Source organism: Rhipicephalus microplus, chromosome X, assembly GCF_043290135.1.
Source record: "Rhipicephalus microplus isolate Deutch F79 chromosome X, USDA_Rmic, whole genome shotgun sequence".
NCBI lineage: Eukaryota > Metazoa > Arthropoda > Arachnida > Ixodida > Ixodidae > Rhipicephalus > Rhipicephalus microplus.
In genome coordinates this window covers 433847910-433871724 of record NC_134710.1, presented here as the reverse complement: position 1 = coordinate 433871724, position 23815 = coordinate 433847910, and the positions used below count along the sequence as shown (strand labels likewise).

At 47.0% G+C, this 23815-nt stretch overlaps 18 non-coding genes across 18 annotated transcripts; all 18 read right to left on the bottom strand.

The window, feature by feature from the left end:
* Positions 1-6852: 6852 nt before the first annotated feature.
* TRNAS-UGA (transfer RNA serine (anticodon UGA)) lies at positions 6853-6934 on the bottom strand. The gene has a single exon. It is a non-coding gene; the product is annotated as a tRNA-Ser (tRNA).
* A 1013-nt stretch (positions 6935-7947) lies between these two features.
* On the bottom strand, positions 7948-8029 carry TRNAS-UGA (transfer RNA serine (anticodon UGA)). Its single transcript has one exon. It is a non-coding gene; the product is annotated as a tRNA-Ser (tRNA).
* A 697-nt stretch (positions 8030-8726) lies between these two features.
* On the bottom strand, positions 8727-8808 carry TRNAS-UGA (transfer RNA serine (anticodon UGA)). Its single transcript has one exon. It is a non-coding gene; the product is annotated as a tRNA-Ser (tRNA).
* Positions 8809-9812: 1004 nt separating this feature from the next.
* TRNAS-UGA (transfer RNA serine (anticodon UGA)) lies at positions 9813-9894 on the bottom strand. Its single transcript has one exon. It is a non-coding gene; the product is annotated as a tRNA-Ser (tRNA).
* A 2709-nt stretch (positions 9895-12603) lies between these two features.
* Positions 12604-12685, bottom strand: TRNAS-UGA (transfer RNA serine (anticodon UGA)). Its single transcript has one exon. It is a non-coding gene; the product is annotated as a tRNA-Ser (tRNA).
* A 2095-nt stretch (positions 12686-14780) lies between these two features.
* Positions 14781-14862, bottom strand: TRNAS-UGA (transfer RNA serine (anticodon UGA)). The gene has a single exon. It is a non-coding gene; the product is annotated as a tRNA-Ser (tRNA).
* Positions 14863-15872: 1010 nt separating this feature from the next.
* On the bottom strand, positions 15873-15954 carry TRNAS-UGA (transfer RNA serine (anticodon UGA)). The gene has a single exon. It is a non-coding gene; the product is annotated as a tRNA-Ser (tRNA).
* An 848-nt stretch (positions 15955-16802) lies between these two features.
* TRNAS-UGA (transfer RNA serine (anticodon UGA)) lies at positions 16803-16884 on the bottom strand. The gene has a single exon. It is a non-coding gene; the product is annotated as a tRNA-Ser (tRNA).
* A 227-nt stretch (positions 16885-17111) lies between these two features.
* Positions 17112-17193, bottom strand: TRNAS-UGA (transfer RNA serine (anticodon UGA)). Its single transcript has one exon. It is a non-coding gene; the product is annotated as a tRNA-Ser (tRNA).
* Positions 17194-17420: 227 nt separating this feature from the next.
* TRNAS-UGA (transfer RNA serine (anticodon UGA)) lies at positions 17421-17502 on the bottom strand. Its single transcript has one exon. It is a non-coding gene; the product is annotated as a tRNA-Ser (tRNA).
* Positions 17503-17730: 228 nt separating this feature from the next.
* On the bottom strand, positions 17731-17812 carry TRNAS-CGA (transfer RNA serine (anticodon CGA)). The gene has a single exon. It is a non-coding gene; the product is annotated as a tRNA-Ser (tRNA).
* An 852-nt stretch (positions 17813-18664) lies between these two features.
* Positions 18665-18746, bottom strand: TRNAL-UAA (transfer RNA leucine (anticodon UAA)). The gene has a single exon. It is a non-coding gene; the product is annotated as a tRNA-Leu (tRNA).
* A 697-nt stretch (positions 18747-19443) lies between these two features.
* Positions 19444-19525, bottom strand: TRNAS-UGA (transfer RNA serine (anticodon UGA)). Its single transcript has one exon. It is a non-coding gene; the product is annotated as a tRNA-Ser (tRNA).
* Positions 19526-19908: 383 nt separating this feature from the next.
* On the bottom strand, positions 19909-19990 carry TRNAS-UGA (transfer RNA serine (anticodon UGA)). The gene has a single exon. It is a non-coding gene; the product is annotated as a tRNA-Ser (tRNA).
* Positions 19991-20217: 227 nt separating this feature from the next.
* On the bottom strand, positions 20218-20299 carry TRNAS-UGA (transfer RNA serine (anticodon UGA)). The gene has a single exon. It is a non-coding gene; the product is annotated as a tRNA-Ser (tRNA).
* A 229-nt stretch (positions 20300-20528) lies between these two features.
* TRNAS-CGA (transfer RNA serine (anticodon CGA)) lies at positions 20529-20610 on the bottom strand. The gene has a single exon. It is a non-coding gene; the product is annotated as a tRNA-Ser (tRNA).
* A 2712-nt stretch (positions 20611-23322) lies between these two features.
* TRNAS-UGA (transfer RNA serine (anticodon UGA)) lies at positions 23323-23404 on the bottom strand. Its single transcript has one exon. It is a non-coding gene; the product is annotated as a tRNA-Ser (tRNA).
* Positions 23405-23478: 74 nt separating this feature from the next.
* Positions 23479-23560, bottom strand: TRNAS-CGA (transfer RNA serine (anticodon CGA)). The gene has a single exon. It is a non-coding gene; the product is annotated as a tRNA-Ser (tRNA).
* Positions 23561-23815: the final 255 nt, after the last annotated feature.

Genomic DNA, 23815 nt, shown 5'->3' with positions numbered 1-23815 from the left:
AACCGTGTTTAAGTTATGTATATAAATTTGCTATTCACACGCTATGTGTTGGCATATTTATGTACGATATGCGATTGTATCTATTGTTGTGTGCATATGTTTTGTGATTGTATATACGTCACATGCTTTTCGCATGTCTTTCAACTATAGATTGCTGCCACGCCGCGGATGAAAACAAGTATTTTTACACCCACACACAAGCTTGAGCAGTTGAAGGTTGGTTCCCGGGGCTCTCTTGCGATTGAGTCGGCCACCACAGGGAATTAGAGTGATACGCCATTAATCCCTGCATCTAGCTGTATTCCACTTAGTAGCTCTATCGCTTGATGAAAAATCGAGCGCGGGGCGCGACGTTATTGCGCACGACCATGCCTCGCGTAGTGGCGACATCAGCTGATTTGCCGGCCCGCTTGCTTCGATTTGCTTCAGAGCAAAGAAATGTCATACCTTGAAAGATTGCGTACTGCACTATGTCAAAATGTTTCTGCTTTGTAGCCATCCTATTATTCATTGAGAATTGATAACTCTGATATCACTACTGTAGAGCTTTGCGTCGGCGACACGCACCGAACGTGAAACCGCACTACGTCTGTCGTAGAAGCAGTAGGAGGCTGTCGTCTGCTAGAATAAAAACAAAACAAAAACCTGCGAAAATATTCATAAGTTGTAACTTGTTTTTTGAATAACCGTTTATCACTTTTAAAGTTATTTTGCCAGATAACATACATTTTTTTTCAGTTTATAGCAGCGACAGATGTTTTTTTTTCCTTACACAGATATCCAAGCCGAATCCATTCACAGCTAAAGCCACATGTTGTTTGTCTTTGTCTCCCTGGGCATGCTATCTCCTGTGTTCGCGCTGCTACACACGAGAGCACGAAATGTTAAATTTACGCAAGGAAGCGCCGTTCCTCGTTCGTGTGATGTGCTAAGATTGCGCCCTATTCCCGCGGTTGTTCGAGTGCAGATCAAGTGTGAGTCGTCCAAGGAATCGGCGGGTTGGGCGGGCGCTCGAAGGACTCCGAGGTGACGGCTGACGCCTGTGGTTGCTTCCCTCAGGACAGTGTGAAAGAAACTAAAGGTAAGGGGGACACTTTTTTATGTAGACCAAGTATGCCACTCAGTGCAAGTGTGTGTTGCTGCACTCGAACGAGGCGTCGTGAAACGGAGACCTTACGCACCTTTGCGAGTGCGGTTGCCGATTTGCTTTCACAACGCTAACGCTAGCAGAGCCATGGCGCATCGGCGCGGCCTTACTGGAGCTAATTCGAGACAACTGCGGCAACATGCATGTGTATGGTGATCGATTTTTTCATATGTGCAATGTAGTGAGGAAGACGCACACGGCGCTTGCTACGTTGTTGATTAAACGAAGCCTGCAGTGCCATTTGATGGAAAGCAGCATTTTGTTTACGTTCGCGGGTGATATGATTTGTAACTTGGCTCGATTTACCTAGCCAACCGCCTAAGTGGGTTGATTAGCATACGTTCACAGTAGAGCATTATTATGCCCCTAAACAGTGGCGTGTGCTTGTTAAAAGATATAATGTGTGTGCCTAGTGTAGAGAGAGAGGTGTTCGTGCAATCTGCATATGTACCTGCAAGACGCTTTTGCTTGTAACTAATAATGCACCGGCCAGCACCTACATTGTACGCCTGACTTTGAAGAAAACTTGCATGCACAATGTGAGATTTTGTAATCTGCCAGAGTTGCTTTTTATAAAATAATACACTGCCAGCATGTTCAAAATATGTTTCGCTGCTGTGTGGCAGGGGTGCGGTTATCACGCTGTTGTGTAGTTGCTGATGCAAGCACTTATAGTTTTGATGCGTTAATATTTCTCATCTAACTCACCAGGTGTTTGGCTGTTTCAGCACAAACAAGGCAAAAAGAGAAGGAAGACGGGTAATGACAGGACCAGTGCCGACTTTTGTTTGCAGGAGAATATCCATGTTGGTGTATTTATTGTGACAGCCTTTCTGTGTTGCTTTTTTGCCCAATTTATGCAACAACACAGTTGTCGGCAATACGAGAGAGAACACTGAATTTAGCTTTTAAACATCATGGTGACTAAATGCCCAGTAATTCACAGCACAAAGTAACAACAAAAGACATCAGTATGATCAATGTGGACGAGTACAGTCTTGCATCTAAAAAATATATTGTGCAAAATGTTGCCTAAGTAAGAAACCTCTCTACGTTTGCAAATAGTGTGACGTCACTTCGAGCGCGGTGCCAGCCATTCCCTCCCTCTGTGCAAGGGCTGGTTGGCAAGGAAGTTGTTTGTGACGTTCCTGATAGACCACTGAGATGTATGCGATTCTAAACCTGTAGCCTAATATATACGTAATCTTTTGCGCAGTTACATCGCTGCATCTGACACCTACAACTTATTTGCATATTTACATTGCTCCCTTAGGAGCTAACACACGAACTTGTTGTTTGCATTGCCACTTCATGAATATCGAGCGGTAAAGGTACTGAGCATATGTGAAACAAGATTCTCTGCTTATTACATGAAGACATATGAGGCCTTCGATAAAACGAGTTATACCTTTATTGGGCTTGCGTACTCGTCGGGGCGATTCATACATGCAGCTTCAGCAAATGGTATCTTCCAGCCCGGTGACCATGCAATTTTTTTCTGCACACAGCGCAAACACCAAGATGTACCCACTCGCAGATGGTCGCGTCAAGTGCATATTTACCTTGACTAAAATGTCGAATCAAGTTTTTCATCGACCGGTCCCTGCCATGAGTGCTAACGTCTTCGCAAACAAGACACATTGTTATTGACACTGCACACACCGCACACAATATTCTCAGTTGAACCAATATTCTCAATACCTTTCAATGCACACTACATGCCGCAATAAACAGTGCACATTTTTGAAGACTATGCCACTGTTCCTCGCACAGGCCACCACGTGTGTTCACTTCTTCAAGATAAACAAACAGCGTGGCAAATATTTTACCACACAGCTAGATGTTTGCTGACACATACTACAGCTAATGTCGACATTGTAACGTGAAGTGTAAGCTTTGAAAAATTAAAACTTGCCCCAAACACCGCACGACTGTACCGGGCTGAGCCACCAGCGGGAGTGTTTTTCCAGCCACACCTTTTACATGTGCCAGTGACATCATGCTGTGACGTACCTCGGTAGGGGCCTATCGCTGCATACTTTATGTGAATGAGGGTCCTGTTAGTGAAAGCAGGCATTGTTGATTTCGTAACTTGTTCAATCCCAACTGGACCTTCATTTGCACGAGTTGTCTGACTGATATTCAGGCGAACTTTTGTGCAAAAATTATACAGTTGGCAGTCTGTGCTTGCTCCATTCTGTTGTTACTGGTGTTTCTTGCTGTTACTTTGCACTGCTCATTACTGCTCACCTACAGAAACTAGCCCATCTTGCTGGTGTTTTGGACAAGATGCAGCTGGCAAGTGCGATAGTGTTCATAACTCTACATTCTCAAGCAAAAATTATCGTTTCATATTCAGTTAGTTGCATTCATATCAGTACATTATAAGAAATTATTGATTAAACATTAATTCGTGTTCCTTCACATAATGCTCACAACTTATATATCAAATTGAATGGTGTTTATAAAAAACATGGGTTTTAGCTAAACTTCATGCCCTTTTCTTGAACAGCTGACAAAACGCTATTGGATGATTACTTGCCATGAATTGGACTGTGTTTGAAATACATTGCAATTCTTCACCGGACTGCCAGTACACTTCACATTGGGGGAACATTTATTAACCATGGATTGATTAATTAAGAACGGAAAGAAAGAAGCGGCAGACCGGGATACTTGATATTGGCATCCGTTTTGCTACCCAGCGCATTATCATGCAAACTTCCTATATAGTCGTTATGCGTCTTGCATGTGTGTCTGTAAACCAAGAACTTTGGGTAGAACTATATTTATCTTACAAATGGTTGCAGGACTGTGGAGGCTGTAGGGCTGCTTAGGAATGGTGGAATCCCTGGACATGTGTTCAACCTTGCTGCATCAGCTCCTTGGTGTTTTCACGGCATCTTTACAGATGTGTTGGGTGAGTAAAGCAAGCAGGTTTCAACACAGGGAAAAGTATAATATGGCAGCACCTCTTGTGCGTGCCTTATATCTCTAGTATATCAAATATTTATCTTTCACCTTGTGGCCTGTATTTTTTAAAGAGACACTTCTTTTTGCTTTATACTTGAGGCTTGATGCTTCGACAGCAATGTATTTGTGTTTGACAGCAAGTGTTCTTGAACAAATAACTGATCTCAATAATGACAAAACACCCTTCATACTTGGTCCTTAGCATAAGCTAGCACATACCTGTAGCAGATTCAATTATTCATTTTTTGCTGGGATGATAATGGGCGAGTAGCAAAGGCAAGTTCAGATTGGAGTGGTCGGTGACGTCTGCTTAGGCTCTGCCATATTGCTTTGCAACCAGAGTTACTTGTGGCCACATATACAATGAAGCCACATGACGTGCATTCTAAATGAGATTACCATATCACATTTCGCTGCATCTCAATGTGTGCCAAACAAATGCAGATATCATTAGCTTGCCACTATAAAGGGATACTAAACCAACACAAGGTTGAGATTTAGTCGTGGTGTTGCAGCTGTGTATGACTCTACAATAGATGCATAGCCGTGATAATTTGTCTATATGTTGTCGCAATAGTAATGTTACACACATTGTACGATACAAAAGAGGTCCTCGCTTATTTCGCTTTTTTTCGCAATGCTTCTTTCTTGTCTCTTCTTGCCATGTGCTCCTCCTCACTGTACAAGGAGCAAGAGTAGTGGGCACACAAACACGTATTTAAAAAAAAAATGTTGTAAGGTGAGCACTGAGAAGCTGAAGACTTCCGAAAGGCTCAAAGAGATAAAGGTATTGTTTCTAGCTACTTTTTGGGCACCCACAGCTAGTTGTGCTGTTGCAGTTAAAAAATTAGCTAAATGTTAAAAATTAATTGGAGGTGGTTTGGCACCCATAATTGCAGTTACATACAGAACTAGGTTTCAATGCGTAAGCAAAATCTGTTCACTCTAAATCAATCCTAATGATATCGGAAATTCAGGAATTATTCACAGAAAAGCTCAGGAAAAGGCTAAGTGGTTGCCCCTTCAACGTGAAGGAGACACCCTTCTTCTAAAAGGTCAATAGACAGTCTAGTAGTCTCGATATTACATGCACTATAAAATATTCTGGTGTGGTGCTTTTCATGCATGTTATAATGAGAGGGGTTTTTAATAGAACTGTTGTCACTTTGCCCTGCGTTGCTGAAATTGTTCACGTAGTTATAAAACATGAATCACTTTATGCCTTTTGATTTTATGCAAATGGTTTGCTTACCCAGTCGGTTTAACTTCATTTGGATAAAAACATAAACGCTCTAAACTTTTTTTTATTATACAGCAGGTTTATTTTTAAAATACGCGACCATTGATGTAAACACAGTTGGTGGCGTGCTTGATTAATCCTTCACTATCACCACTCCAGCTACACCTGCTACAGTGCATAGTGTGACAAAAGTAATGGTACTTAACATTACTGCCAGCATACACTTTTATGAAGCCTGGTAAAAATGTGTGTACGTTTTTTTTTCGCTCCAACTAAATATTCTGGTCTACTCAAAGTAGCTTCCGCTCTTTTAAGGTCCTCAAACTATTAGGTGTTCAAAAGAAGTATCAATGCCATATGCTTTCTTTGTCAGCCTACTCACCACTCTAATAATGAGAATTACCCGACAACATTACCCAGTAAAATGTAGGGATGGTATAAAAAGTAATGTCAATTCAATTGTCAAGAAACGTTGCCAAGCTAAGTTTTTGTTGACTTTTCTTTTAATAATTTTGTTAAAGTTACTTTTGATAACATCCCCTATAGTTTGTTTGGCATCATTTTCTACTAGTTCTCATTATAATGTGTTCAACAAAGACAACAAACCCTTAAATTTATAGTTCGTTCCTTTACTCATGAATCTGAAACAGTGAATCTCTGTAATCTTAGTGGTGTGCGACTTGTTTTTTTTTTTGATCAGTTGTGCATGTGTTCAAGTACATGCATTTAGGTGGGAGGGTGAACCATTGCCACCTCCTGTGACTAGCACGGTTCTTAAGACCATCGTCTTTACCACTCGGCAATGACTGCAGAGACGGCGTCAACTCATATTGCACTCATAACATAGTCGACTATGTCGAGAAGAGAAAAACCAAACGAGAAAACGCAGTCGGCAGGGTTCGAACCATTGCGGGAAGAACATAATGGTTTTCAAGACTACGTATTAATCACTCAGTCATGACTGCGGCGACGGCGTCAACTCCTATTTCACTTTTCACATAGTCGACTATGTCCAGAAGAGGACAAACAAAACGAGGAAACGCAGTGGGCACGGTTTCATCCTGCACGGGAATGGTTTTCAAGACCATCGCCTTAACCAGTCGGCCACGACAACGACGATGGCGTTAACTCCTATTTCACTTTTATAATAGCCGTTTAAGTCGAGAAGAGAAAAAAACTAGGAAACGCAGTCGACAGGGTTCGAACATGCGCGGCAAGAACCCAACGGTTTTCAAGACCATCGCCTTAACCACTCGATCACGACTACAGCGACGGCGTCTCCTGCGATTTCACTCTGAACAAAGTCATTTATGTCAAAAAGTGAAAAAAAAACGAGGAAACGCAGTCGGCAGGGTTCGATCCTGAGCGGGAAGAACCCAAGGGTTTTCAAGACCATCGCTTTACCCACTCCGTTCCACTGCGGCGAGGGCATCATCTGCTATTTAACTCTGAACATAGTCGTTTATGTCGAGAAGAGAAAAAAACGAGGAAACGCAGTCGGCAGGGTTCGAACCTGCGCGGGAAGAACCCAATGGTTTTCAAGACCATCACCTTAACCACTCGGCCACGACTGCAGCGCGAGGGTCATCTGCTATTTCACTCTGAACATAGCCGTTTATATCGAGAAGAGAAAAACGAAACGATGATTCGCAGTCGGCAGGGTTCGAACCTACGTGAAAAGAACCCAATGATTTTCAAGACCCTCGTATTAACCACTCGGCCATGACTGCGGCGATGGCGTCAACTCCTATTTCACTTTTAACATAGTCGACTATGTCGAGAAGCGGAAAAACAAAACGAGAAAACGCAGTGGGCACGGTTCGATCCTGCGCGAGAAGAACCCAATGGTTTTCAAGACCATCACCTTAACCACTCGGCCACGACTGCTGCGACGGTGTCATCTGCAATTTCGCTCTGAACATAGCCGTTTATATCGAGAAGATAAAACAAAACAAGGAAACGCAGTCAGCAGGGTTCGATACTGCGCGGGAAGAACCCAATGGTTTTCAAGACCAACGTCTTAACCACTCGGCCACGACAACGGCGGCGGTGTCAACTACTATTTCACTCTTAACGTAGCCGTTTTATGTCAAAAAGAGAAAAAAACGAGGAAACGCCATCGGCAGGGTTTGAACCTGCGCGGGAAGAACCCAATGGTTTTCAAGACCATCGTATTAACCACTCGGTAATGACTGCGGCGACGGCATCAACTCCTATTTCACTTTTACCATAGTCGACTATGTCGAGAAGAGGAAAAACAAAACGAGGAAACGCAGTCGACAGGCTTCGAACATGCGCGGAAAGATCCCATTGGTTTTCAAGACCATCGTCCTAACCACTCGGCCACGACTGCGGCAATGGCATCAACTCCAAATTCACTCTTAATTAACATAGTCGACTATGTCGAGAAAAGAAAAACAAAACGAGGAAACACAGTCGGCAGGGTTTGAACCATCGCGGGAAGAACCCAACGGTTTTCAAGACCATCGCCTTAACCACTCGGCAATGACTGCAGAGACGGCGTCAACTCCTATTTCACTCTTAACATAGTCGACTATGTCGAGAAGAGAAAAACAAAACGAGGAAACGCAGTCGGTACGGTTCGATCCTGCGCGGGAAGAACCCAATGGTTTTCAAGACCATCGCCTTAACCACTCGGCCACGACTGCGGCGACTGCGTCAACTCCTATTCCACTTTTAACATAGTCGACTAGGTCGAGAAGAGGAAAAACAAAACGAGGAAACGCAGTCGACAGGCTTCGAAGATGCGCGGAAAGATCCCATTGGTTTTCAAGACCATCGTCTTAACCACTCGGCCACGACTGCGGCGATGGCATCAACTTTAATTTCACTCTTAACATAGTCGACTATTCCGAGAAGAGAAAAACAAAACGAGGAAACACAGTCGGCAGGGTTTGAACCATCGCGGGAAGAACCCAACGGTTTTCCGGACCATCGCCTTAACCACTCGGCAGTGACTGCAGAGACGGCGTCATCTCCTATTTCACTCTTAACATAGTCGACTATGTCGAGAAGAGAAAAACAACACGAGGAAACGCAGTCGGTAAGGTTCGATCCTGCGCGGGAAGAACCCAATGGTTTTCAAGACCATCGCCTTAACCACTCGGATCGACTGCGCCGAAGGTGTCATCTGCGATTTCATTCTGAATAAAGTCGTTTATGTCGAGAAGTGAAAACGAAACGAGGGAACACAGTCTGCCGGGTTCGAACCTGCGTGCGAAGAACCCAATGGTTTTCAAGACCATCGCGTTAACCACTCGGCCATAACTGCGTCGACGGTGTCATCTCCTATTGCACTCTTAACATAGTCGACTATGTCGAGAGGAGAAAAACCAAACGAGGAAACGCAGTCGGCAGGGTTTGAACCATCGCGGGAAGAACCCAATGGTTTTCAAGACCATCGCCTTAACCACTCGGTCATGACTGCGGCGACGCCGTCTCCTGCGATTTCACTCTGAACAAAACGTTCATGTCTAGAAGAGAAAAACAAAACGAGGAAACGCCGTCGACAGGGTTCGAACATGCGAGGAACGATCCCAATGGTTTTCAAGACCAACGTCTTAACCACTCGGCCACGACGACGGCGGCGGTGTCAACTCCTATTTCACTCTTAACGTAGCCGTTTTATGTCAAGAAGAGAAAAAAAACGAGGAAACGCCGTCGGCAGGGTTTGAACCATCGCGGGAAGAACCCAACGGTTTTCAAGACCATCGTCTTAACCACTCGGCCACGACTGCGGCGATGGCATCAACTTTAATTTCACTCTTAACATAGTCGACTATTCCGAGAAGAGAAAAACAAAACGAGGAAACACAGTCGGCAGGGTTTGAACCATCGCGGGAAGAACCCAACGGTTTTCCGGACCATCGCCTTAACCACTCGGCAGTGACTGCAGAGACGGCGTCATCTCCTATTTCACTCTTAACATAGTCGACTATGTTGAAAGAGAAAAACAAAACGAGGAAACGCAGTCGGTACGGCTCGATCCTGCGCGGGAAGAACCCAATGGTTTTCAAGACCATCGCCTTAACCACTCGGACACGACTGCGCCGAAGGTGTCATCTGCGATTTCATTCTGAATAAAGTCGTTTATGTCGAGAAGCGAAAACGAACCGAGGAAACACAGTCTGCCGGGTTCAAACCTGCGTGCGAAGAACCCAATGGTTTTCAGGACCATCGCGTTAACCACTCGGCCCCGACTGCGTCGACGGTGTCAACTCCCATTGCACTCTTAACATAGTCGACTATGTCGAGAAGAGAAAAACCAAACGAAGAAACGCAGTCGGCAGGGTTTGAACCATCGCGGGAAGAACCCAATGGTTTTCAAGACCATCGCCTTAACCACTCGGTCATGACTGTGGCGACGCCGTCTCCCGCGATTTCACTCTGAACAAAACGTTCATGTCGAGAAGAGAAAAAAAAACGAGGAAACGCAGTCGGCAGGGTTCGATCCTGCGCGGGAAGAACCCAATGGTTTTCAAGACCTTCGCCTTAACCACTCGGACACAACTGCGCCGAAGGTGTCATCTGCAATTTCATTCTGAATAAAGTCGTTTATGTCGAGAAGTGAAAACGAAACGAGAAAACATTGTCTGCCGGGTTCGAACCTGCATGCGAAAAACCCAATGGTTTTCAAGACCATCGCGTTAACCACTCGGCCACGACTGCTTCGACGCTGTCAACTCCTATTGCACTCTTAACATAGTCGACTATGTCGAGAAGAGAAAAACCACACGAGGAAACGCAGTCGGCAGGGTTCAAACAATTGCGGGAAGAACTCAATGGTTTTCAAGACTACGTATTAATCACTCAGTCATGACTGCGGCGACGGCGTCAACTCCTATTTCACTTTTCAAATAGTCGACTATGTCCAGAAGAGGAAAAACAAAACGAGGAAACGCAGTGGGCACGTTTCGATCCTGCACGAGAAGAACCCAATGGTTTTCAAGACCATCGCCTTAACCAGTCGGCCACGACAACGGCGATGGCGTTAACTCCTATTTAGCTTTTATAATAGCCGTTTAAGTCGAGAAGAGAAAAAACTAGGAAACGCAGTCGACAGGGTTCGAACATGCGCGGCAAGAACCCAACGGTTTTCAAGACCATCGCCTTAACCACTCGATCACGACTACAGCGACGGCGTCTCCTGCGATTTCACTCTGAACAAAGTCATTTATATCAAAAAGTGAAAAAAACGAGGAAACGCAGTCGGCAGGGTTCGATCCTGAGCGGGAAGAACCCAAGGGTTTTCAAGACCATCGCTTTACCCACTCCGTTCTACTGCGGCGAGGGCATCATCTGCTATTTAACTCTGAACATAGTCGTTTATGTCGAAAAGAGGAAAAACAAAACGAGAAAACGCAGTGGGCACGGTTCGATCCTGCGCGAGAAGAACCCAATGGTTTTCAAGACCATCACCTTAACCACTCGGCCACGACTGCAGCGACGGTGTCATCTGCAATTTCGCTCTGAACATAGCCGTTTATATTGAGAAGAGACAAACGAAACTAGGAAACGCAGTCGGCAGGGTTCGATACTGCGCGGGAAGAACCCAATGGTTTTCAAGACCAACGTCTTCACCACTCGGCCACGACAACGGCGGCGGTGTCAACTCCTATTTCACTCTTAACGTAGCCGTTTTATGTCAAAAAGAGAAAAAAAACGAGGAAACGCCGTCGGCAGGGTTTGAACCTGCGCGGAAGAACCCAATGGTTTTCAAGACCATCTTATTAACCACTCGGTAATTACTGCGGCGACGGCATCAACTCCTATTTCACTTTTAACATAGTCGAATACGTCTAGAAGAGGAAAAACAAAACGAGGAAACGCAGTCGACAGGTTTCGAACATGCGCGAAAAGATCCCATTGGTTTTCAAGACCATCGTCTTAACCACTCGGCCACGACAACGGCGGCGGCGTCAACTCCTATTTCACTCCTAACGTAGCCGTTTTATGTCCAGAAGAGAAAAAAAAACGAGGAAACGCAGTCGGCAGGGTTCGAAGCTCCGTGGAAAGAACCCAATGGTTTTCAAGAACATCGTATTAACCACGCGGCCACGACTGCGGCGACGGCGTCAACTCCTATTTCACTTTTAACATAGTCGACTATGTCGAGAAGAGGAAAAACAAAACGAGGAAACGCAGTCGACAGGCTTCGAACATGCGCGGAAAGATCCCATTGGTTTTCAAGACCATCGTCGTAACCACTCGGCCACGACTGCGGCGATGGCATCAACTCCAATTTCATTCTTAACATAGTGGACTATGTCGAGAAGAGAAAAACAAAACGAGGAAACACAGTCGGCAGGGTTTGAACCATCGCGGGAAGAACCCAACGGTTCTTAAGACCACCGTCTTAACCACTCGGCAATGACTGCAGAGACGGCGTCAACTCCTATTTCAATCTTAACATAGTCGAATATGTCGAGAAGAGAAAAAAAACGAGGAAACGCAGTCGCAAGGTTTCGATCCTGCGCGGGAAGAACCAATTGGTTTTCAAGACCTTCGCCTTAACCACTCGGACACGACTGCGCCGAAGGTGTCATCTGCGATTTCATTCTGAATAAAGTCGTTTATGTCGAGAAGTGAAAACGAAACGAGAAAACATTGTCTGCCGGGTTCGAACCTACATGCGAAGAACCCAATGGTTTTCAAGACCATCGCGTTAACCATTCGGCCACGACTGCTTTGACGCTGTCAACTACTATTGCACTCTTATCATAGTCGACTACGTGGAGAAGAGAAAAACCAAACGAGGAAACGCAGTCGGCAGGGTTCGAACCATTGCGGGAAGAACATAATGGTTTTCAAGACTACGTATTAATCACTCAGTCATGACTGCGGCGACGGCGTCAACTCCTATTTCACTTTTCACATAGTCGACTATGTCTAGAAGAGGAAAAACAAAACGAGGAAACGCAGTGGGCACGGTTCCATCCTGCACGGGAAGAACCCAATGGTTTTCAAGACCATCGCCTTAACCAGTCGGCCACGACAACGACGAGGGCGTTAACTCCTATTTCACTTTTATAATAGCCGTTTAAGTCGAGAAGAGAAAAAAAACTAGGAAACGCAGTCGATGGGTTCGAACATGCGCGGCAAGAACCCAACGGTTTTCAAGACCACTGCCTTAACCACTCGATCACGACTACAGCGACGGCGTCTCCTGCGATTTCACTCTGAACAAAGTCATTTATGTCGAGAAGAGAAAAAAACGAGGAAACGCAGTCGGCAGGGTTCGAACCTGCGCGGGAAGAACCCAAAAGTTTTCAAGACCATCGCCTTAAACACTCGGCCACGACTGCGGCGACGGCGTAAACTCCTATTTCACTTTTAACATAGTCGACTCTGTCGAGAAGAGAAAAACAAAACGAGGAAACACAGTCGGCAGGGTTTGAACCATCGCGGGAAGAACCCAACGGTTTTCAAGACCATCGCCTTAACCACTCGGCAAAGACTGCGCCGAAGGTGTCATCTGCGATTTCATTCTGAATAAAGTTGTTTATGTCGAGAAGTGAAAACAAAACGAGGAAACACAGTCTACCGGGTTCGAACCTGCGTGCGAAGAACCCAATGGTTTTCAAGACCATCGCGTTAACCACTCGGCCACGACTGCGTCGATGGCGTCAACTCCTATTGCACTCTTAACATAGTCGAATATGTCAAGAAGAGATAAACAAAACGAGGAAACGCAGTCGGCAGGGTTCGAACCATCGCGGGAAGAACCCAATGGTTTTCAAGACCGTCGCCTTAACCACTCGGTCATGACTGCGGCGACGCCGTCTCCTGCGATTTCACTCTGAACAAAACGTTCATGTCGAGAAGAGAAAAACAAAACGAGGAAACGCCGTCGACAGGGTTCAAACATGTGCGGAAAGATCCCAATGGTTTTCAAGACCAACGTCTTAACCACTCGGCCAAGACAACGGGGAAGGCGTCCACTTCCATTTCACTCTTAACCTAGCTGTTTTATGTCGAGAAGAGAAAAAAACGAGAAAACGCAGTCGGCAGGGTTCGAACCTACGTGGAAAGAACCCAATGGTTTTCAAGACCATCGCGTTAACCACTCGGTCACGACTGCGGCGACGGCGTATCCTGCGATTTCACTCTGAACAAAGTCGTTTACGTCGAGAAGAGAAAAACGAAACGAGGAAACGCAGTCGGCAGGGTTCGATCCTGAGCGGGAAGAACCAATTGTTTTCAAGAGCATCGCCTTAACCACTCCGCCACGACGGCGGCAGCGGCTTCATTGGGTATTTCACTCGGAACATAGTCGTTTATGTCGAGAAGAGAAAAACAAAAAGAGGAAACGCAGTCGACAGGTTTCGAACATTGCGCGAAAAGATCCCATTGGTTTTCAAGACCATCGTCTTAACCACTCGGCCACGACAACGGCGGCGGCGTCAACTCCTATTTCACTCCTAACGTAGCCGTTTTATGTCCAGAAGAGAAAAAAAAACGAGGAAACGCAGTCGGCAGAGTTCGAACCTCCGTGGAAAGAACCCAATGGTTTTCAAGACCATCGTATTAACCACGCGGCCACGACTGCGGCGACGGCGTCAACTTCTATTTCACTTTTAAAATAGTCGACTATGTCGAGAAGAGGAAAAACTAAACGAGGAAACGCAGTCGACAGGCTTCGAACATGCGCGGAAAGATCCCATTGGTTTTCAAGACCATCGTCGTAACCACTCGGCCACGACTGCGGCGATGGCATCAACTCCAATTTCACTCTTATCATAGTGGACTAGGTCGAGAAGAGAAAAACAAAAGGAGGAAACACAGTCGGCAGGGTTTGAACCATCGCGGGAAGAACCAAACGGTTCTTAAGACCATCGTCTTAACCACTCGGCAATGACTGCAGAGACGGCGTCAACTCCTATTTCAATCTTAACATAGTCGACTATGTCGAGAAGAGAAATACCAAACGAGGAAACGCAGTCGGCAGGGTTCGAACCATTGCGGGAAGAACATAATGGTTTTCAAGACTACGTATTAATCACTCAGTCATGACTGCGGCGACGGCATCAACTCCTATTTCACTTTTCACATAGTCGACTATGTCCAGAAGAGGAAAAACAAAACGAGGAAACGCAGTGGGCACGGTTCCATCCTGCACGGGAAGAACCCAATGGTTTTCAAGACCATCGCCTTAACCAGTCGGGCACGACAACGACGATGGCGTTAACTCCTATTTCACTTTTATAATAGCCGTTTAAGTCGAGAAGAGAAAAAAACTAGGAAACGCAGTCGACAGGGTTCGAACATGCGCGGCAAGAACCCAACGGTTTTCATGACCATCGCCTTAACCACTCGATCACGACTACAGCGACGGCGTCTCCTGCGATTTCACTCTGAACAAAGTCATTTATGTCAAAAAGTGAAAAAAAAACGAGGAAACGCAGTCGGCAGGGTTCGAACCTGCGCGGGAAGAACCCAATGGTTTTCAAGACCATCACCTTGACCACTCGGCCACGACTGCAGCGCGAGGGTCATCTGCTATTTCACTCTGAACATAGCCGTTTATATCGAGAAGAGAAAAACGAAACGATGATTCGCAGTCGGCAGGGTTCGAACCTCCGTGAAAAGAACCCAATGATTTTCAAGACCCTCGTATTAACCACTCGGCCATGACTGCGGTGATGGCGTCAACTCCTATTTCAACTTTAACATAGTCGACTATGTCGAGAAGAGGAAAAACAAAACGAGAAAACGCAGTGGGCACGGTTCGATCCTGCGCGAGAAGAACCCAATGGTTTTCAAGACCATCACCTTAACCACTCGGCCACGACTGCTGCGATGGTGTCATCTGCAATTTCGCTCTGAACATAGCCGTTTATATTGAGAAGAGACAAACGAAACTAGGAAACGCAGTCGGCAGGGTTCGATACTGCGCGGGAAGAACCCAATGGTTTTCAAGACCAACGTCTTAACCACTCGGCCACGACAACGGCGGCGTTGTCAACTCCTATTTCACTCTTAACGTAGCCGTTTTATGTCAAAAAGAGAAAAAAACGAGGAAACGCCGTCGGCAGGGTTTGAACCTGCGCGGGAAGAACCCAATGGTTTTCAAGGCCATCGTATTAACCACTCGGTAATGACTGCGGCGACGGCATCAACTCCTATTTCACTTTTAACATAGTCGACTATGTCGAGAAGAGGAAAAACAAAACGAGGAAACGCAGTCGACAGGCTTCGAACATGCGCGGAAAGATCCCATTGGTTTTCAAGACCATCGTCTTATCCACTCGGCCACGACCGCGGCGATGGCATCAACTCCAAATTCACTTTTAACATAGTCGACTATGTCGAGAAGAGAAAAACAAAACGAGGAAACACAGTCGGCAGGGTTTGAACCATCGCGGGAAGAACCCAACGGTTTTCAAGACCATCGCCTTAATCACTCGGCAATGACTGCAGAGACGGCGTCAACTCCTATTTCACTCTTAACATAGTCGACTATGTCGAGAAGAGAAAAACAAAACGAGGAAACGCAGTCGGCACGGTTCGATCCTGCGCGGGAAGAACCCAATTGTTTTCAAGACCATCGCCTTAACCACTCGGCCACGACTGCGGCGACTGCGTCAACTCCTATTTCACTTTTAACATAGTCGACTAGGTCGAGAAGAGGAAAAACAAAACGAGGAAACGCAGTCGACAGGCTTCGAACATGCGCGGAAAGATCCCATTGGTTTTCAAGACCATCGTCTTAACCACTCGGCCACGACTGCGGCGATGGCATCAACTCCAATTTCACTCTTAACATAGTAGACTATTTCGAGAAGAGAAAAAAAACGAGGAAACGCCGTCGGCAGGGTTTGAACCATCGCGGGAAGAACCCAACGGTTTTCAAGACCATCGCCTTAACCACTCGGCAATGACTGCAGAGACGGCGTCAACTCCTATTTCACTCTTAACATAGTCGACTATGTCGAGAAGAGAAAAACAAAACGAGGAAACGCAGTCGGTACGGTTCGATCCTGCGCGGGAAGAACCCAATGGTTTGCAAGACCATCGCCTTAACCACTCGGACACGACTGCGCCGAAGGTGTCATCTGCGATTTCATTCTGAACAAAGTCGTTTATGTCAAAAAGTGAAAAAAACGAGGAAACGCAGTCGGCAGGGTTCGAACCTGCGCGGGAAGAACCCAATCGTTTTCAGGACCATCGCGGTAACCACTCGGCCAAGACTGCGTCGACGGTGTCAACTCCTATTGCACTCTTAACATAGTCGACTATGTCGAGAAGAGAAAAACCAAACGAAGAAACGCTGTCGGCAGGGTTTGAACCATCGCGGGAAGAACCCAATGGTTTTCAAGACCATCGCCTTAACCACTCGGTCATGACTGCGGCGACGTCGTCTCCCGCGATTTCACTCTGAACAAAACGTTCATGACGAGAAGAGAAAAAAAAACGAGGAAACGCAGTCGGCAGGGTTCGATCCTGCGCAGGAAGAACCCAATGGTTTTCAAGACCATCGCCTTAACCACTCGGACGCGACTGCGCCGAAGGTGTCATCTGCGATTTCATTCTGAATAAAGTCGTTTATGTCGAGAAGCGAAAACGAACCGAGGAAACACAGTCTGCCGGGTTCAAACCTGCGTGCGAAGAACCCAATGGTTTTCAGGACCATCGCGTTAACCACTCGGTCATGACTGCGGCGACGGCGTCAACTCCTATTTCAGTCTTTTGCATAGCCATTTATGTCGAGAAGCGAAAAAAACGAGGAAACGCAGTCGGCAGGGTTTGAACCTGCACGGTAAGAGCCCTGTGGTTTTCAAGACCATCGCCTTAACCACTCGGCCATGACTGCGGCGACGGCGTCAACTCCTATTTCACTTTTAACATAGCCGACTATGTCGAGAAGAGGAAAACAAAACGAGGAAACGAAGTCGGCATGGTTCGATCCTGCGCGGGAAGAACACAATGGTTTTCGAGACCATCGCCTTAACCACTCGGCCACGACAACTGCGATGACGTTAACTCCTATTTCACTCTTATAATAGCCGTTTAAGTCGAGAAGAGAAGAAAACGAGGAAACGCAGTCGACAGGGTTCGAACCTGCGCGGGAAGAACCCAACAGTTTTCAAGACCATCGCCTTAACCACTCGATCACGACTGCAGCGACGGCGTCTCCTGCGATTTCACTCTGAACAAAGTCGTTTATGTCTAAAAGTGAAAAAAAACGAGGAAAGGCAGTCGGCAGGGTTCGATCCTGAATGGGAAGAACCCAATGGTTTTCAAGACCACCGCTTTACCCACTCCGCCCCGACTGCGGCGAGGGCATCATCTGCCATTTCTCTCTTAACATAGTCGACTATGTCGAGAAGAGAAAAACAAAACGAGGAAACACAGTTGGCAGGGTTTGAACCTGCGCGGGAAGCACCCAATGGTTTTCGAGACCATCGCCTTAACCACTCGACTACGACTGCACCGACAATGTCATCTGCTATTTCACTCTGAACATAACCGTTTATATCGAGAAGATAAAACAAAACGAGGAAACGCTGCCGACAGGATTCGAACCTGCGCGGGAAGAACCCAATGGTTTTCAAGACCATCGCCATAACCTTTCAGCCACGACTGCGGCGATGGCATCAACTCTTATTTCAATCTTAACATAGTCGACTCTGTCAAGAAGAGCAAAACAAAACGAGTAAACACAGTCGGCAGGGTTTGAACCTGCGCGGAAAGCACCCAATGGTTTTCGAGACCTTCACCTTAACCAATCGGCCACGACTGCAGCGACGGGGTCATCTGCTATTTCACTCTGAACATAGCCGTGTATATCGAGAAGAGAAAAACGAAACCAGGAAACGCAGTAGGCAGGGTTCGATCCTGCGCGGGAAGAACGCAATGGTTTTCAAGACAATCACCTTAACCACTCGGCCACGACTGTGGCGACGTTGTTATCTGCTATTTTACTCTGAACATAGTCCTTTATGTCGAGAAGAGAAAAACAAAACGAGAAAACGCAGTCGACAGGCTTCGAACATGCGCGGAAAGATCCCATTGGTTTTCAAGACCATCGTCTTAACCACTCGGCCACGACTGCGGCGATGGCATCAACTCCAATTTCACTCTTACATTGTCGACTATGTCGAGAAGATTAAAACAAAACGAGGAAACACAGTCGGCAGGGTTTGAACCATCGCGGGAAGAACCCAACGGTTTTCAAGACCATCGCCTTAACCACTCGGCAATGACTGCAGAGACGGCGTCAACTCCTATTTCACTCTTAACATAGTCGACTATGTCGAGAAGAGAAAAACAAAACGAGGAAACGCAGTCGGTACGGTTCGATCCTGCGCGGGAAGAACCCAATGGTTTTTAAGACCATCGCCTTAACCACTCGGCCACGACTGCGGCGACTGTGTCAACTCCTATTTCACTTTTAACATAGTCGACTAGGTCGAGAAGAGGAAAAACAAAACGAGGAAACGCAGTCGACAGGCTTCGAACATGCGCGGAAAGATCCCATTGGTTTTCAAGACCATCGTCTTAACCACTCGGCCACGACTGCGGCGATGGCATCAACTTCAATTTCACTCTTAACATAGTCGACTATTTCGAGAAGAGAAAAACAAAACGAGGAAACACAGTCGGCAGGGTTTGAACCATCGCGGGAAGAACCCAACGGCTTTCAAGACCATCGCCTTAACCACTCGGCAATGACTGCAGAGACGACGTCAACTCCTATTTCACTCTTAACATAGTCGACTATGTTGAAAGAGAAAAACAAAACGAGGAAACGCAGTCGGTACGGCTCAATCCTGCGCGGGAAGAACCCAATGGATTTCAAGACCATCGCCTTAACCACTCGGACACGACTGCGTCGAAGGTGTCATCTGCGAGCTCATTCTGAATAAAGTCGTTCATGTCGAGAAGCGAAAACGAACCGAGGAAACACAGTCTGCCGGGTTCGAACCTGCGTGCGAAGAACCCAGTGGTTTTCAGGACCATCGCGTTAACCACTCGGTCACGACTGCGTCGACGGTGTCAACTCCTATTGCACTCTTAACATAGTCGACTATGTCGAGAAGAGAAAAACCAAACGAAGAAACGCAGTCGGCAGGGTTTGAACCATCGCGGGAAGAACCCAATGGTTTTCAAGACCATCGCCTTAACCACTCGGTCATGACTGCGGCGACGCCGTCTCCTGCGATTTCACTCTGAACAAAACGTTCATGTCGAGAAGAGAAAAACAAAACGAGGAAACGCCGTCTACAGGGTTCGAACATGCGCGGAAAGATCCCAATTGTTTTCAAGACCAACGTCTTAACCACTCGGCCACGACGACGGTGGCGGTGTCAACTCCTATTTCACAATTAACGTAGCCGTTTTATGTCGAGAAGAGAAAAAAAAACGAGGAAACGCCGTCGGCAGGGTTCGAACCTGCGCGGGAAGAACCCAATGGTTTTCAAGACCATCGTATTAACCACTCGGTCATGACTGCGGCGACGGCGTCAACTCCTATTTCAGTCTTTTGCATAGCCGTTTATGTCGAGAAGCGAAAAAAACGAGGAAACGCAGTCGGCAGGGTTTGAACCTGCACGGTAAGAGCCCTGTGGTTTTCAAGACCATCGCCTTAACCACTCGACCATGACTGCGGCGACGGCGTCAACTTCTATTTCACTTTTAACATAGCCGACTATGTCGAGAAGAGGAAAACAAAACGAGCAAACGAAGTCGGCATGGTTCGATCCTGCGCGAGAAGAACCCAATGGTTTTCAAGACCATCACCTTAACCACTCGGCCACGACAACGGCGATGACGTTAACTCCTATTTCACTCTTATAATAGCCGTTTAAGTCGAGAAGAGAAAAAAACGAGGAAACGCAGTCGACAGGGTTCGAACCTGCGCGGAAAGAACCCAACGGTTTTCAAGACCATCGCCTTAACCACTCGATCACGACTGCAGCGACGGCGTCTCCTGCGATTTCACTCTGAACAAAGTCGTTTATGTCAAAAAGTGAAAAAAAAACGAGGAAACGCAGTCAGCAGGGTTCGATCCTGAGCGGGAAGGACCCAATGGTTTTCAAGACCACCGCTTTACCCACTCCGCCCCGACTGCGGCGAGGGCATCATCTGCCATTTCACTCTTAACATAGTCGACTATGTCGAGAAGAGAAAAACAAAACGAGGAAACACAGTTGGCAGGGTTTGAACCTGCGCGGGAAGCACCCAATGGTTTTCGAGACCATCGCCTTAACCACTCGACCACGACTGCACCGACAATGTCATCTGCTATTTCACTCTGAACATAGCCGTTTATATCGAGAAGATAAAACAAAACGAGGAAACGCAGCCGACAGGATTCGAACCTGCGCGGGAAGAACTCAATGGTTTTCAAGACAATCGCCATAACCTTTCAGCCACGACTGCGGCGATGGCATCAACTCCTATTTCAATCTTAACATAGTCGACTCTGTCAAGAAGAGCAAAACAAAACGAGTAAACACAGTCGGCACGGTTTGAACCTGTGCGGAAAGCACCCAATGGTTTTCGAGACCTTCACCTCAACCACTCGGCCACGACTGCAGCGACGGGGTCATCTGCTATTTCACTCTGAACATAGCCGTTTATATCGAGAAGAGAAAAACGAAACCAGGAAACGCAGTAGGCAGGGTTCGATCCTGCGCGGGAAGAACCCAACGGTTTTCAAGACCATCGCCTTAACCACTCGGCAATGACTGCAGAGACGGCGTCAACTCCTATTTCACTCTTAACATAGTCGACTATGTCGAGAAGAGAAAAACAAAACGAGGAAACGAAGTCGGTACGGTTCAATCCTGCGCGGGAAGAACCCAATGGTTTTCAAGACCATCGCCTTAACCACTCGGCCACGACTGCGGCGACTGCGTCAACTCCTATTTCCCTTTTAACATAGTCGACTAGGTCGAGAAGAGGAAAAACAAAACGAGGAAACGCAGTCGCAGGCTTCGAACATGCGCGGAAAGATCCCATTGGTTTTCAAGACCATCGTCTTAACCACTCAGCCACGACTGCGGTGATGGCATCAACTCCAATTTCACTCTTAACATAGTCGACTATTTCGAGAAGAGAAAAACAAAACGAGGAAACACAGTTGGCAGGGTTTGAACCATCGCGGAAAGAACCCAACGGTTTTCAAGACCATCGCCTTAACCACTCGGCAGTGACTGCAGAGACGGCGTCATCTCCTATTTCACTCTTAACATAGTCGACTATGTCGAGAAGAGAAAAACAAAACGAGGAAACGCAGTCGGTACGGTTCGATCCAGCGCGGGAAGAACCCAATGGTTTTCAAGACCATCGCCTTAACCACTCGGACACGACTGCGCCGAAGGTGTCATCTGCGATTTCATTCTGAATAAAGTCGTTTATGTCGAGAAGCGAAAACGAACCGACGAAACACAGTCTGCCGGGTTCGAACCTGCGTGCGAAGAACCCAATGGTTTTCAGGACCATCGCGTTAACCACTCGGCCACGACTGCGTCGACGGTGTCAACTCCTATTGCACTCTTACCATGGTCGACTATGTCGAGAAGAGAAAAACCAAACGAAGAAACGCAGTCGGCAGGGTTTGAACCATCGCGGGAAGAACCCAATGGTTTTCAAGGCCATCGCCTTAACCACTCGGTCATGACTGCGGCGACACCGTCTCCTGCGATTTCACTCTGAACAAAACGTTCATGTCTAGAAGAGAAAAACAAAACGAGGAAACGCCGTCGACAGGGTTCGAACATGCGAGGAAAGATCCCAATGGTTTTCAAGACCAACGTCTTAACCACTCGGCCACGACGACGGCGGCGGTGTCAACTCCTATTTCGCTCTTAACGTAGCCGTTTTATGTCGAGAAGAAAAAAAAACGAGGAAACGCCGTCGGTAGGGTTTGAACCATCGCGGGAAGAACCCAACGGTTTTCAGGACCATCGCCTTAACTACTCGGCAGTGACTGCAGAGACGGCGTCAACTCCTATTTCACTCTTAACATAGTCGACTATGTTGAAAGAGAAAAACAAAACGAGGAAACGCCGTCGGTACGGCTCGATCCTGCGCGGGAAGAACCCAATGGTTGTCAAGACCATCGCCTTAACCACTCGGACACGACTGCGCCGAAGGTGTCATCTGTGATTTCATTCTGAATAAAGTCGTTTATGTCGAGAAGCGAAAACGAACCGACGAAACACAGTCTGCCGGGTTCGAACCTGCGTGCGAAGAACCCAATGGTTTTCAGGACCATCGCGTTAACCACTCGGCCACGACTGCGTCGACGGTGTCAACTCCTATTGCACTCTTACCATGGTCGACTATGTCGAGAAGAGAAAAACCAAACGAAGAAACGCAGTCGGCAGGGTTTGAACCATCGCGGGAAGAACCCAATGGTTTTCAAGGCCATCGCCTTAACCACTCGGTCATGACTGCGGCGACGCCGTCTCCTGCGATTTCACTCTGAACAAAACGTTCATGTCGAGAAGAGAAAACAAAACGAGGAAACGCCGTCTACAGGGTTCGAACATGCGCGGAAAGATCCCAATGGTTTTCAAGACCAACGTCTTAACCACTCGGCCACGACGACGGCGGCGGTGTCAACTCCTATTTCACTCTTAACGTAGCCGTTTTATGTCGGGAAGAGAAAAAAACGAGGAAACGCCGTCGGCAGGGTTTGAACCTGCGCGGGAAGAACCCAATGGTTTTCAAGACCATCGTATTAACCACTCGGTCATGACTGCGGCGACGGCGTCAACTCCTATTTCAGTGTTTTGCATAGCCGTTTATGTCGAGAAGCGAAAAAAATGAAGAAACGCAGTCGGCAGGGTTTGAACCTGCACGGTAAGAGCCCTGTGGTTTTCGAGACAATCGCCTTAACCACTCGACCACGACTGCACCGACAACGTCATCTTCTATTTCACTCTGAACATAGCCGTTTATATCGAGAAGATAAAACAAAACGAGGAAACGCAGCCGACAGGATTCGAACCTGCGCGGGAAGAACCCAATGGTTTTCAAGACCATCGCCATAACCTTTCAGCCACGACTGCGGCGATGGCCTCAACTCCTACTTCAATCTTAACATAGTCGACTCTGTCAAGAAGAGCAAAACAAAACGAGTAAACACAGTCGGCAGGGTTTGAACCTGCGCGGAAAGCACCCAATGGTTTTCGAGACCTTCACCTTAACCACTCGGCCACGACTGCAGCGACGGGGTCATCTGCTATTTCACTCTGAACATAGCCGTTTATATCGACAAGAGAAAAACGAAACCAGGAAACGCAGTAGGCAGGGTTCGATCCTGCGCGGGAAGAACGCAATGGTTTTCAAGACAATCACCTTAACCACTCGGCCACGACTGCGGCGACGTCGTTATCTGCTATTTTACTCTGAACATAGTCGTTTATGTAGAGAAGAGAAAACGCAGTCGACAGGCTTCGAACATGCGCGGAAAGATCCCA